Consider the following 13,118-nt stretch of genomic DNA (forward strand, 5'->3'; position numbering starts at 1 on the left):
AGCAACCTTGTGGGTGTTGTGGGGAGTATTATATGGTTTCACCCCAATATGATACCATTCATCCTTTACCTAACTTACACAGGTGGCGCTGTGGTCTAAGCCACTGAGCCTCTTGGGCTTGCCGATCAGAAGGTCGGCGGTTCGAATCCCCACAAAGGAGTGAGCTACCTTTGCTCTGTCCCACCTCCTGCCAACCTAGCAGTTCGAAAGCACGTCAAAGTGCAAGTAGATAAATAGATACCGCTACGGCGGAAAGGTAAACAGTGTTTCCGTGCGCTCTGGTTTCCGTCAGTGTCCCATTGTGCCAGAAGCTATTTAGTCCTGCTGGCCACATGACCCGGAAAGCTGTCTGTGGACAAACACCAGCTCCCTCGGCCTGAAAGCAAGATGAGCATTGCAACCCCATAGTCACCTTTGACTAGACGTAACCATACCTTTTTTTTTACCTTACCAGCTGCCAATGGTATGTGAACTACACAACACGTCCCCCAAAGGAAGGGTCAGAAAATGTACCATAACTCTTTTAACAATGGCTTTTTTAAAAAGGGAGGGGAAAGGGGGAATCTGTTGGGAGTCTATTGAGAATATTCCCCTCATTTCCCACCACGCTAGAGTGTGAGAGGCATCTCTATAATCCAATTTATTACATGCCATATACACTTTAATGTAATGCCAGAACTGTGACTACACATTTTTATGGTTTTCTGCAAAATGTTTGTTTTTCCTTTGTCCGTTCTCATGCTGCGCCTGCACACAGCGAAACTAGCTACAAAATACATCTTCAGTTCCCCAAAACAATTTATATTTCTTGGAAGATCTGGCTACTAGACATGATAGTTCAACAAAATCTCCATGCAGGGCTTGTTATCAAAGTCAGGTGCAGAACACCGAAGGAGGTCAGCAAGAAAAGACATCCTGATAGCATTTTACTGAGGAAAAAAGGGGGGAAGTGCATAATTTGAGGTGAAAGGAACAGAGAGCCTTTTGTCTTTTTTACTTCGGGCCTTGTACATGACAGGGAGGCATTCAACTAAATATATAGAGGAAAACTCTTTCAGAACTAGGCAGCCAATCAGGGCACGTGCTACTTCAGCAAACATCATGCCACTCTGCCTGGTTGAGCTACGTACATCTCCACCCATGTGTTGTTGTTGTTGTTTAGTCGTTTAGTCGTGTCCGACTCTTCGTGACCCCATGGACCAGAGCATGCCAGGCACTCCTGTCTTCCACTGCCTCCCACAGTTTGGTCAAACTCATGTTCGTGGCTTTGAGAACACTGTCCAACCATCTCGTCCTCTGTCTTCCCCTTCTCCTTGTGCCCTCCATCTTTCCCAACATCAGGGTCTTTTCCAGGGAGTCTTCTCTTCTCATGAGGTGGCCAAAGTACTGGAGCCTCAGCTTCACAATCTGTCCTTCCAGTGAGCACTCAGGGCTGATTTCCTTAAGAATGGATAGGTTTGATCTTCTTGCAGTCCATGGGACTCTCAAGAGTCTCCTCCAGCACCATAATTCAAAAGCATCAATTCTTCAGCGATCAGCCTTCTTTATGGTCCAGCTCTCACTTCCATACATCACTACTGGGAAAAACATAGCTTTGACTATACGGACCTTTGTCGGCAAGGTGATGTCTCTGCTTTTTAAGATGCTGTCTAGGTTTGTCATTGCTTTTCTTCCAAGAAGCAGGCGTCTTTTAATTTCATGACTGCTATCACCATCTGCACTGATCATGGAGTCCAAAAAAGTAAAATCTCTCACTGCCTCCATTTCTTCCCCTTCTATTTGCCAGGAGGTGATGGGACCAGTTGCCATGATCTTCGTTTTTTTGATGTTGAGCTTCAGACCATATTTTGCGCTCTCCTCTTTCACCCTCATTAAAAGGTTCTTTAATTCCTCCTCACTTTCTGCCATCAAGGTTGTGTCATCTGCATATCTGAGGATGTGCTAAGGACACAGAAAAGAGGGAACTCATTCCTGTCCTGCTTCTAATCATTCTGAATTTGCATTTCAACTATGATTTAGTAGAGGCAAATTCAGCGCAGATCTGTGTTCTCTTTTTTGGATGATGCATTTCTTCCTTTTAGTTTAGTGGTGCAAATGTGGCCATCACCCCACACCCAACAGCCCACCCTGTAGGTTCCTGGTGGCCTCACATCTCAGCAAGACTTTCTTGAGGGTACAGAGCTTGAAATCCGCTGCTATAAATTACGCCCTTTTTGCATTCACACTCCTTTTGTTTAAGCAAACAAAGCTGATGATGCTTGTTAGGCTGCCATTGTTAAGATAATATATTGTTAGAAAGGCCCGCCGTTCATCAGCCAGCAGTGAGCTTTGTGGTTTGCCGCCTTCTCAAGATCGGAATACATGAATTTCAATGGGGGAAATAGATTCTCTGTTTTCTATGGGAGCAGTAGGGAAGCGTGCTTCACTTCGTGAAATTTAATGTGCAAACAATCATCAGCCTGTGAGACGGCATCTCCCCGCATGCATTTATGTACCACTATAGTCCAGAGATTAGCGACAGATGACTAACGGGGGAGCTAATCAGGGCAATAAATTAAAACCTGCACAGTAGAAATCCCTTTGGTAATATACAAGGCATGCAAGCTATTCCCCTCTCCTCACACTGAATCACTACTGTTACTAATCATTACTGTAACTTTTCTTTTCGCTTGCATGAACGCTTCCATACAGTGGGCCCTCACTGGTCCCATCACCTCCTGGCCAATAGAAGGGGAAGAAATGGAGGCAGTGAGAGATTTCACTTTCTTGGGCTCTGTGATCACTGCAGATGGTTACAGCAGTCATGAAATTAAAAGACGCTTGCTCCTTGGGAGAAATGCAAACCTAGACAGCATCTTAAAAAGCAGAGACATCACCTTGCCGACAAAGGTCCGTATAGTCAAAGCTATGTTTTTCCCAGTAGTGATGTATGGAAGTGAGAGCTGGACCATAAAGAAGGCTGATCGCTGAAGAATTGATGCTTTTGAATTATGGTGCTGGAGGAGACTCTTGAGAGTCCCATGGACTACAAGAAGATCAAACCTCTCCATTCTTAAGGAAATCAGCCCTGAGTGCTCACTGGAAGGACAGATTGTGAAGCTGAGGCTCCAATACTTTGGCCACCTCATGAGAAGAGAAGACTCCCTGGAAAAGACCCTGGTGTTGGGAAAGATTGAGGGCACAAGGAGAAGGGGACGACAGAGGCCGAGATGGTTGGACAGTGTTCTCGAAGCTACCAAAGTTTGACCAAACCACGGGAGGCAGTGGAATACAGGAGTGCCTGGCGTGCTCTGGTCCATGGGGTCACGAAGAATCAGACATGACTAAACAACTAAACAACAACAACAACATAGTTTGTCTATCATGGTCACTATGCCCCCTTGCTAAAAGACCCATTGCTCATACAGTGGTACCTCAGTTTTTCAAGTGTCTCGGAAGTCGAACATTTCAGTTTTCGAATGCCAAAAACCCAGAAGCAAATGCTTCTGTTTTCGAACGCACCTTGGAAGGCAAACGGCTTCTGCTGCATTTCCTTCTTTTTTTCAATTTTCTCCATTGCAAATGCAGACTGCCCTTTGCACCTCGGTATTCGAACATTTTAGAAACCGGACGCTCTTCCGGAATGGATAGCGTTCGAAAACCGAGGTACCACTGTATTGTCATTTGGGGGGAAAGCAACTCCACAGAGCTAAAGGGGGGGCATGCTCTGGAATAAGTGTGCGTAAGAGTGCAGCCATGATGAAAAAAAGGTAAAGCTAATAATAATAATAATAATAATAATAATAATAATAATAATAATAATAATAGCAGGTCATGGCACTTTAAAAATGCCACTTTATCAAAGGCTGCAACCCCTCTCACTACGCATATGAATTCAAACATGCTTTCTAGTCAACCTTTGGAAGTGCTTTTTAAAAGTAAAGAGTAGGGTCAGCCTGCTAATCACCCCACCGCTGAAACAAGTGTGTGACAGATTACTGGAGAGTGCTTGAAGATTTCAGGCAGAGAAATGTCTTCACTGATGTGTAGTTTGGGGAAGAAAGCTGGGGGTGGAAACGCTCATTCAGGTATACTGGGCCGATGCCATTTAGGGCTTTAAAGGTCAGCACCAACACTTTGAATTGTGCTCAGAAAGGTACTGGGAGCCAATGTCGGTCTTTCAAGACCGGTGTTAGATGGTCTCGGCGGCTGCTCCCAGTCACCAGTCTAGCTGCCGCATTCTGGATTAGTTGTAGTTTCCGGGTCACCTTCAAAGGTACCCCCACATAGAGTGCATTGCAGTAGTCCAAGCGGGAGATAACTAGAGCATGCACCACTCTGGCGAGACAAGGGTCTTTGTTTTGAGAACAGAGGAGTTGCAGGGACACACACTTGCCCTAATTCCATCTTATATTAAAACATTATATATTTGCAAGGGAAGGAAGGAAGGAAGGAAGGAAGGAAGGAAGGAAGGAAGGAAGGAAGGAAGGAAGGAAGGAAGGAAGGAAGGTCATTGGCTGATCAGGCCAGTCTTGAATCTGCTTCCATTGTGGCCTATCCTACTAAGACACCTGGAACTGTAAATGAATAAGTAGTCGTCAATGAAATTGATAGGTGTGTCGTTTTATGTATCCATACCACTGATTAGCTCTTTAATAGACTTCATTGGTGGGCTTTGTGCCATTTCTGGGATAGCTTAGTTGGTAGAGCATGAGCCTCTTGATCTCAAGGTTGTGGGTTCGAGCCCCACGTTGGGCAAAAGATTCCTCAATTGCAGGGGGTTGGACTAGATGACCCTCAGGACCCTTCCAACTCTACAATTCTATGTTGCATGTTCTGGATCCTCTCCTTTGTGTTTGTCCACTCAGGCAACTGTTTGTTAATTAGCTAGCTAATTATAAAAATACTCATATCCCACCACTGCATAAAGCATGCCAAGCAGCATGCAATTGATAGGTATACAATAAAAGCCACATAAAAATGACTCTGCCAGAATCTACAAGCTTCGCATAGTCTCCCCAAATCATCACCCTTGATCCTGTTCTTCTCCAGTCTCCTTACAACACCACTCTCTTTCCTGTTATGAGAAAACCTGGTCTGTGGTCTAAGCCCTTTTAAGAAACGCCATAGAAATAAGATTATATTGTGCTTTCCCTTGTTTTACTGTTCTTCCTTGAGTATTTTACAGGACAAATCTAATCAACTTAACTTACTTGAAGACCATCCTGGTTTTAAAAACCCATTTGCTGCTTCCTAAAAAAATAATAAAAAGTAGACAGAAATCTATTGTTCGTAGCCTTGCCAGTAAACCACACATAAAAAAATTACAGTGTACGCACAGTCTGGTTATTATTTACCAGTTGCCACAACAAACCACTGTGATAGGCCTTCCTGGTGTGAGCATAGTAAGTCATGAAACTTTGAGTGTGGTTCTGTTTTCTTAAGGATACGATCAAGCCATGCTGTACGGGAAAGTATCCTTTTCCCAGAATCCCTAAGGAAGCCTCACTTGCAGTAGTGAAAGAAACGTTTATATCATTTCTTTACAAACACACCCCCATAAACCTCAAGATGAGCAAAGTCCCATAGGTGGCCAACTGGTTCAATAAAAGAGGACTATAGGGAAATATCTGGAGGTGAGAAAAATCTGAATCCTCTAACAGGGCAGATTTAAAAAGATGTGAAACAGCCTGATGAAATCTGTGGGCATTTAGGGACACAGAGGACAAATATATATGTCTTGACACAAGAAGACAGATGTAAATTCAGATGGAGCACTCAGCAGCCAACTGTTGATGTTCACAGCGGGGAACGACAATTTATGAGTGCATTGTATGTTAACCATTTGAGCCATTATCTCCAGGTTTCTTCAGGGCAAACTGCATGATACATAAAACTTCCATTGGAGCATGTCTGGTTGTTTTGCTATTGTTAACTGATTAGGGATAGGCGAATCTTTCAATTTTGGCTTGTTTCAGTTTCTCATTTTTTTCCTGTCTTTTAAAGTTCAGTTCTCCAGATTTCTGCAACAGGCTGCAATCCCTTTTTTTAAAGTCTTCAAGAAAAAAAATTATTAACTTTTTTAGTGCAAATTTCTCCTGACGTACACTTTTTTATCTGTAATGTTTTCCTAATTTACTCGTTTTTGCAATTCTACTTAATAGAATGCATCTCCAAAGGATTTTTTTTCTTACTATGCCATTTTACATGCACAAAAATACATGCACCTTTGTACTCATGATTTGGGTGGAGAACTGCATTGCAAAATTCAGGGAAGTGCAAAATTCGAGAGATGACTCAGTTCGCATATTGTTTCAGGAATTGCAAATTAAGTTAAGGTTACCAGATTTTTTTCAATAAATCCGGGGACACTTTTCAACTTCCTACTAAATAGATGGAATTTGTCAGGAGACTGATTTGTAAATCCAGGGACTGTCCCCGGGAAACGGGGACATCTGGTAACCTTAAATTAGGTAGGTTTACCTTTCAATGCACGGGACGCGGGTGGTGCTGTGGGTTAAAACACAGAGCCTAGGACTTGCCGATCAGGTCGGTGGTTCAAATCCCCGTGACGGGGTGAGCTCCCATTGCTCAGTCCCTGCTCCTGCCAACCTAGCACTTTGAAAGCATGTCAAAGTGCAAGTAGATAAATAGGTACCGCTCCGGCGGGAAGGTAAACAGCGTTTCCGTGCGCTGCTGCTCTGGTTTGCCAGAAGCGGCTTAGTCATGCTTCCGGGATCCGGAAGCTGTACGCCGGCTCCCTCGGCCAGTAAAGCGAGATGAGCGCCACAACCCCAGAGTCGGTCACAACTGGACCTAATCGTCAGGGGTCCCTTTACCTTTACCTTTCAATGCGGCTGGAATCAAATTTGTCCCTCATCCTTAGTCCTGATCAGAAGGATTGTGCTGAACACGGTGAGTGGGTAAGAACATGAAAAGTTGTCTTATAGCAAATCAGGGTCCTCCCAGTTGGCAATTTATTGCTGCTCCTGATGCAAGTTTTGGCCAACATCCATACAGCACCGTCCTCATCAGAATGCCATCTTGATTCCCCCTCCCACCCACCCGCTTACCGTTTCTGCGGGGGGGGGGTTACTTCTTAGATTTTATATGGAAAGAGTAAATCTGATCTAAAGCTCCATCTGCACTATAAAAAAGGTAAAGGGACCCCTGACCATTAGGTCCAGTCATGGCCGACTCTGGGGTTGTGGCGCTCATCTTGCTTTATTGGCCGAGGGAGCCGGTGTACAGCTTCCGGGTCATGTGGCCAGCATGACTAAACCGCTTCTGGTGCAACGGAACACCATGAAGGAAACAGGAGCGCATGGAAATGCCGTTTACCTTCCTGTCGCAGTGGTATCTATTTATCTACTGGCACTTGATGTGCTTTCAAACTGCTAGGTTGGCAGGAGCAGGGACTGAGCAACGGGAGCTCACCCCGTTGCGGGGATTCAAACCGCTGACCTTCTGATCGGCAAGTCCTAGGCTCTGTGGTTTAACCCACAGCGCCACCCGCGTCCCTTCTATCTGCACTATACTAGCAGTGAAATGAGAAAATAGCCTTTTTAAAAAGGCTGGAATGGGTGAAAATCAAAGAAACCTCAAAACAGCTCATTAGGGAGTGAACCCAATCAATGGCCACAAAATGCTAAATGACAGAGAGGGGTGGGACACTAGGAGGAGGGGAGAACAAAATAGAGTAATATGAAAGAAGGCATGGCTGGCTGCCACACTGAACAGAATCATTTCTTGCAGACCACAGTTGCATTCTAGGAGTTGCAATTACCTTGTCAATATTCTTTGAATACATTTTATGCAGGTTGGTGAGGATCTCTCATGTTTTCCTGACACTCGAGACCTCCTCTGAAAGCTAAGCTCGCCATCTGTTTCGCCTTTCTGATGTTTAAGTTAAAGGGCAAAGGAAATACAATATACAGGAAATGGGAGACACCACAAGAAGAATATACTTTCACATCCATAGTACCACACTTGGCAGAGATGCCCCATTCATGATCACTGATCCATGCAAGTTCTCAATAGTATTGATGCCAGGAGCATCCTTTCAGGTGGTTCGGGTGAATCCAGTAAGTTGCTTACATAGCTAAAGACCAGTTTGAAAGCTGCTGAAGGAAGCTCTCTCTCCTCTTCATATTACTCTGAGAGTGGGACAAAACAAAGACAGTTGTAACTCTTCCTTGTTTGGAATGAGCCTGAGACTTTCACAAAGCCTCTCCACCACTGATCAGAATTCCTTTCTCCTCGAAGAAAGCCAAGACCTGAATAAAAGAAAGAAAGAACATGTTGCCCCACATGTCCCATCCCAGAAGACATATTTGAAAGCATCAACACGAAGGAATTAAACCAGGCTGATGGGAGCCAAACAATTTCTGATTTACAGCCTTGCAGGAGGGACCTCTTCCAGACTTTACTGAAGATAATGGAAAGATTCCCGGATATTTAGATGGGCTCCCTTGCAAAGTTCTAAGGGAGGGCAGCACTGACAAAGTGGTCTGACGATGAAATGGGAGACCAGTCCATTAAGATCACAGGTCTAAGGCCACATGCCGGAGTGGTCAACAATAAAACTTCATGTGTGTTAAAAGCCAGCTCCGCTTTTCATAACATATTTCTAAAGGTCACCCCCCCACACACACACACACACTCCTCCAGGAGCAGTATACACAGCTTCATGTTATGGCCAAAGATTAGAGCAAAGATCAGAGACCAGTAGGGACATTGCTGCTTTCTGGTTTTCAAAGAGGAACAGAGGAAGCTGGCTCATAGCAAATCAAGCCACTGGTCCAACTACCTGAGAAAAGTGCCAATTATCTCAGGTTATGGTCTGAAGACCTCTACCTTGTTTAATAATAATGATTTATTTATACCCCGCCCATCTGGCTGGGTTTCCCCAGCCACTCTGGGCGGCTTCCAACAAAACACTAAAATACAATAACCTATTAAACATTAAAAGCTTCCCTAAACAGGGCTGCCTTCAGATGTCTTCTAAAAGTTTGGTAATTATTTTTCTCTTTGACATCTGGTGGGAGGGCGTTCCACAGGGCGGGTGCCACTACCGAGAAGGCCCTCTGCCTGGTTCCCTGTAACTTGGCTTCTCACAGTGAGGGAACCGCCAGAAGGCCCTCGGCGCAAGACCTCAGTGTCTGGACAGAACGATGGAGGTGGAGACGCTCCTTCAGGTATACTGGACTGAGGCTGTTTAGGGCTTTAAAGGTCAGCACCAACACTTTGAATTGTACTCGGAAACGTACTGGGAGCCAGTGTAGGTCTTTCAAGACCAGTGTTATGTGGTCTCGGCGGCCGCCTCCAGTCACCAGTCTAGCTGCTGCATTCTGGATTAGTTGTGGTTACCAGGTCACCTTCAAAGGTAGCCCCACATAGAGCGTATTGCAGTAGTCCAAGCGAGAGATAACCAGAGCATGCACCACTCTGGCGAGACAGTCTGTTGAAGCTAAACAGATGTGGGCCTCCACCTGGGAACCCATAGTGCATTGCTTTGAGCTCCATGATGGAAAAAGATGTGACGTAAACATACGAAAGTAAGTAAGCAATTGATGTAATTTAATCTTGCTGTGCATTCCTCAGCTGAGGTATGAGCCTGACTTCCTCCCAGCTTCCGAAATATCAGACATGCACCTGCCAACAAATCAAAGACTAACTTGACCATTAGTCTTGCTCCTCCTCTATGCTTCAGGCAGGCAGTCTGCCTCGCTTGATTTTAAAACATGCAGAACAGACTTTCATGTTTCTATTAGACCGTTCTCTCTATTCCTGTAACTAGATTTTAAATCTGCATTTTAAAAAATATGTAACCCACTAACCCACCCTATCACCTGCTGGTGAAGGGCAGGTAATACATTTGATGATGGTGATGGTGATGATAATGCCGCCATTTTTATAATAGTCCAAAAAAAAGTCATAATACAGCATGTGATATTTTCAAACAACTGGCCATAAAACCTAATCTTCTCCAAAAGTTTGCGCAAAAAGGTGTCGTTTTAACTGGCGCCAAAACCAAGTAAACTGATGCCAAACACTCTAAGTTGTAAGTTAACAATTGGTGTACATTGGTGTCATAATTCTTTCTTTCTTTCGATAGTCGTGGTTTGTAGTTTCTTTGCCAGATCTTGGCTCAAGGATGCAACTGAGCAGCAGCAAAATCAAAGCTTGTGTAGAACAATTTAGCAGCCTCCGTAAAGAGGAAAACAAAGCTCTCTGTTGCCAAGCAGAATTAAGTCCTAATATCTCCTGTTGGAGCTGCTCACTGAGTTTGCTCTTGGCTCCATCCCCCTCTTCCATGAATTACAGTGGTGCCTCGCAAGACGAAAAGAATCAGTTCTGTGATTCTCTTCGTCTAGCGTTTTTTCGTCTTGCAAAGCAAACCCATTGAAGGATTAGCGGATTAGCGCTATTAGCGGCTTTTAGCGGCTTTTAACGGCTTATCTGCTGATCGGATCAGCTGATAAGCGGCTTAGCGGCTTAGAAAAAGGGGGGAAGGGGGAAAAACCAGCAGGAACTCGCAAGACATTGTCGTCTTGCGAAGCAAGCCCATAGGAAATTCATTTTGTGAAGCACCTCCAAAACAGAAAACTCTTTCGTCTAGCGAGTTTTCCGTCTTGCGAGGCAGTCGTCTTGTGGGGCACCACTGTATTTCTAAATCCCCATCCCTCTGGCCCTCATAAGGAAATGTCTCTACATTACAACAATCACTACAACCCGAATGGGCTCCAAAGCTCCAGGGAAGTGGGCTACAAGTCCTGGCACAGCAACAGATGCAGTGGATCAGGCCTTGCTCCAGGAAAGGGCCTTGGCAGAGGTTGTTGTTGTCTCAACAAATTGCAATTGCAAAGACCCTAGTCTTATAAAGGCTGGCTAGACTAGTCCTGCTGTAGGCTGTGCTCCCTCTAAGGCAGGGGTCGGCAAACTAAGGCCCAGGGGCTGGATGCGGCCCACCAGGCTAGTTAATTCGGCCCGCGAACCTTGCGGACCCTGCCGCCCGCTCAGTCAGTCCCCGCGTTAAACTGGTGTGGTACAGAGGCCCCGCCGTGCAGGGACTGACTTCCATGATACTGGCGTGGCTTCGGATTGGCTGCAGGAAGCTCCCGCAGCCAATCCGAAGCTGCGGACGCCTCTGGGCAATGGCCCTTCCTTCCCGCAGAGGTGGCCGTGTATGGCCAAGAGCCGAGCGGGAGAAAGCGGCGGCAGCCCAGGCCAGAGGCATGGGCTCTGCACCCCGTGGATCCCTGGCTGAGGCAGAGGATGACGACGGTGCTACCGAAGACAAGGCAGCTGCAGCGGCTGCGGCGTAAGTGGCTGTAGGGGGGTCCTTTCAGGAGAGGGGGTCCTTTCGGGAGAGGGTGGGTCTGGCCCCCCACAAGGTCTGAGGGACAGTGGACTGCTGAAAAAGTTTGCTTATTCCTGCTCTAAGAAGATGTCCCATGCCCTTAAATCAGTGATGGGGAATCTCCAGTCTGCTGATCTAATCCATCCCACCAGGACCTTCCAAATGAGGCCATTTCTAGCAAACACCACCCACCCGCCAATCAAGTCACATCATCTGACAGTACATGTCAATCCTTTCAAATATGTTTCATGTGCATTCCTCTCTAAAATGTATACAGTTGACGTTCTGGTGGCTTCTTCACACAGGTCTTTGTCTGATTAAAGAAACTATTACCTTTAAAATGTGTCTGTATGGGGTATTGTTTTGTTTTGTTTTTATTTATTATGTTATGTGGGTGGCGCTGTGGTCTAAACCACTGAGCCCCTTGGTCTTGCCAATCAGAAAGTTGGTGGTTTGAATCCACACAACGGGGTGACCTCCTGTTGCTCTGTCCCAGCTCCTGCCAACCTAGCAGTTCGAAAGCACCCCAGTGCAAGTAGATAAATAGGTACCACTGTGGCAGGAAGGTAAACGGCGTTTCCATGCACTCTGGTTTCTGTCACGGTGTTCCATTGCGCCAGAAGCAGTTTAGTCATGCTGGCCACATAACCCGGAAAGCTGCCAGCTCCCTCAGCCTGAAAGCGAGATGAGCGCCACAACCCCATAGTCGCCTTTGACTGGACTCAACTGCCCAAGGGTCCTTTTTCTTTTTACTGTAAGCTGCCCTGTGATCTTCACACCTGTATTTAATTAATAATAAACATATAAACATATAAATTTAATTAATAATAATAACAAAATAAGTAAATGTACATAAAATATGTAAAATAATGTAAACTTTTGTTCCTGACGCAGGACTATAGGATTGCGCCCTTCAACTGTATGTTCATCAATATTGCCATCAATAATAAACGTTTTAAAAGCAATAGAAGCTCTTAGAAGTTCTTAAGAGTTCCCACATTTCTCATCAAACCCATCTGAGGGTTTGAAAAAAAGGTTGGGAAGCAATTCTGCATTTTGTGTTTTCCATTGTTGTGAGTCTATCATCTGGTGTAAATAATAGTAGTAGTAACAACAACAAAAGTCTATAAACCTTGATAATCAGAGATCCAAATCTTAATTAATGTAGCTAATAGTATGGTAGACAACTAAAAGCAATAACTCGCTATAACCAAACAGATTCTTAAATATGAATGGTGCTGTGATGGCGCCACCTAACGATTAACATGCTGATCTCCACCACCTAACGATTAACATGCAGCTTCTGACATCTGTTGGTTGCACTCTCTGTTGCTTATGAACTTCTCCTGGTGCTTAAATGATTTTAAGTTAGACATCTTTGCTTCTGACGGATACAAAACCCACTTGCAATATCATTTAAACTCTAATGACCACTCAGAGTCAGATGCTGCAGCAGTGATCACCGTGAAATAACTGCAGTGAAGCATCAACAGCCGTGCAGAAACAGACCAAGAGGTTTTGTTGATGCTCTTCACTGTGTAGCTGCTGAGCAGTGACAGCTCATTCACCATTGCTAAGAAAGATTTTCATGCATATTATTATTATTATTATTATTATTATTATTATTATTATTACCCTGCCCATCTGGCTGGGTTGCCCTAGCCACTCTAAGATCTGGTTAACATAAACTATTATTTATAAATCTACTACAAACCTTGGTTAATGAGTGACCTTTAACTGTTGTTAATAACAAGTTCTGGTTAAGTTGCTGGGCTCA

This window comes from Podarcis vaucheri (genome assembly GCF_965113315.1).
Source record: "Podarcis vaucheri genome assembly, chromosome: 8".
Lineage (NCBI taxonomy): Eukaryota > Metazoa > Chordata > Lepidosauria > Squamata > Lacertidae > Podarcis > Podarcis vaucheri.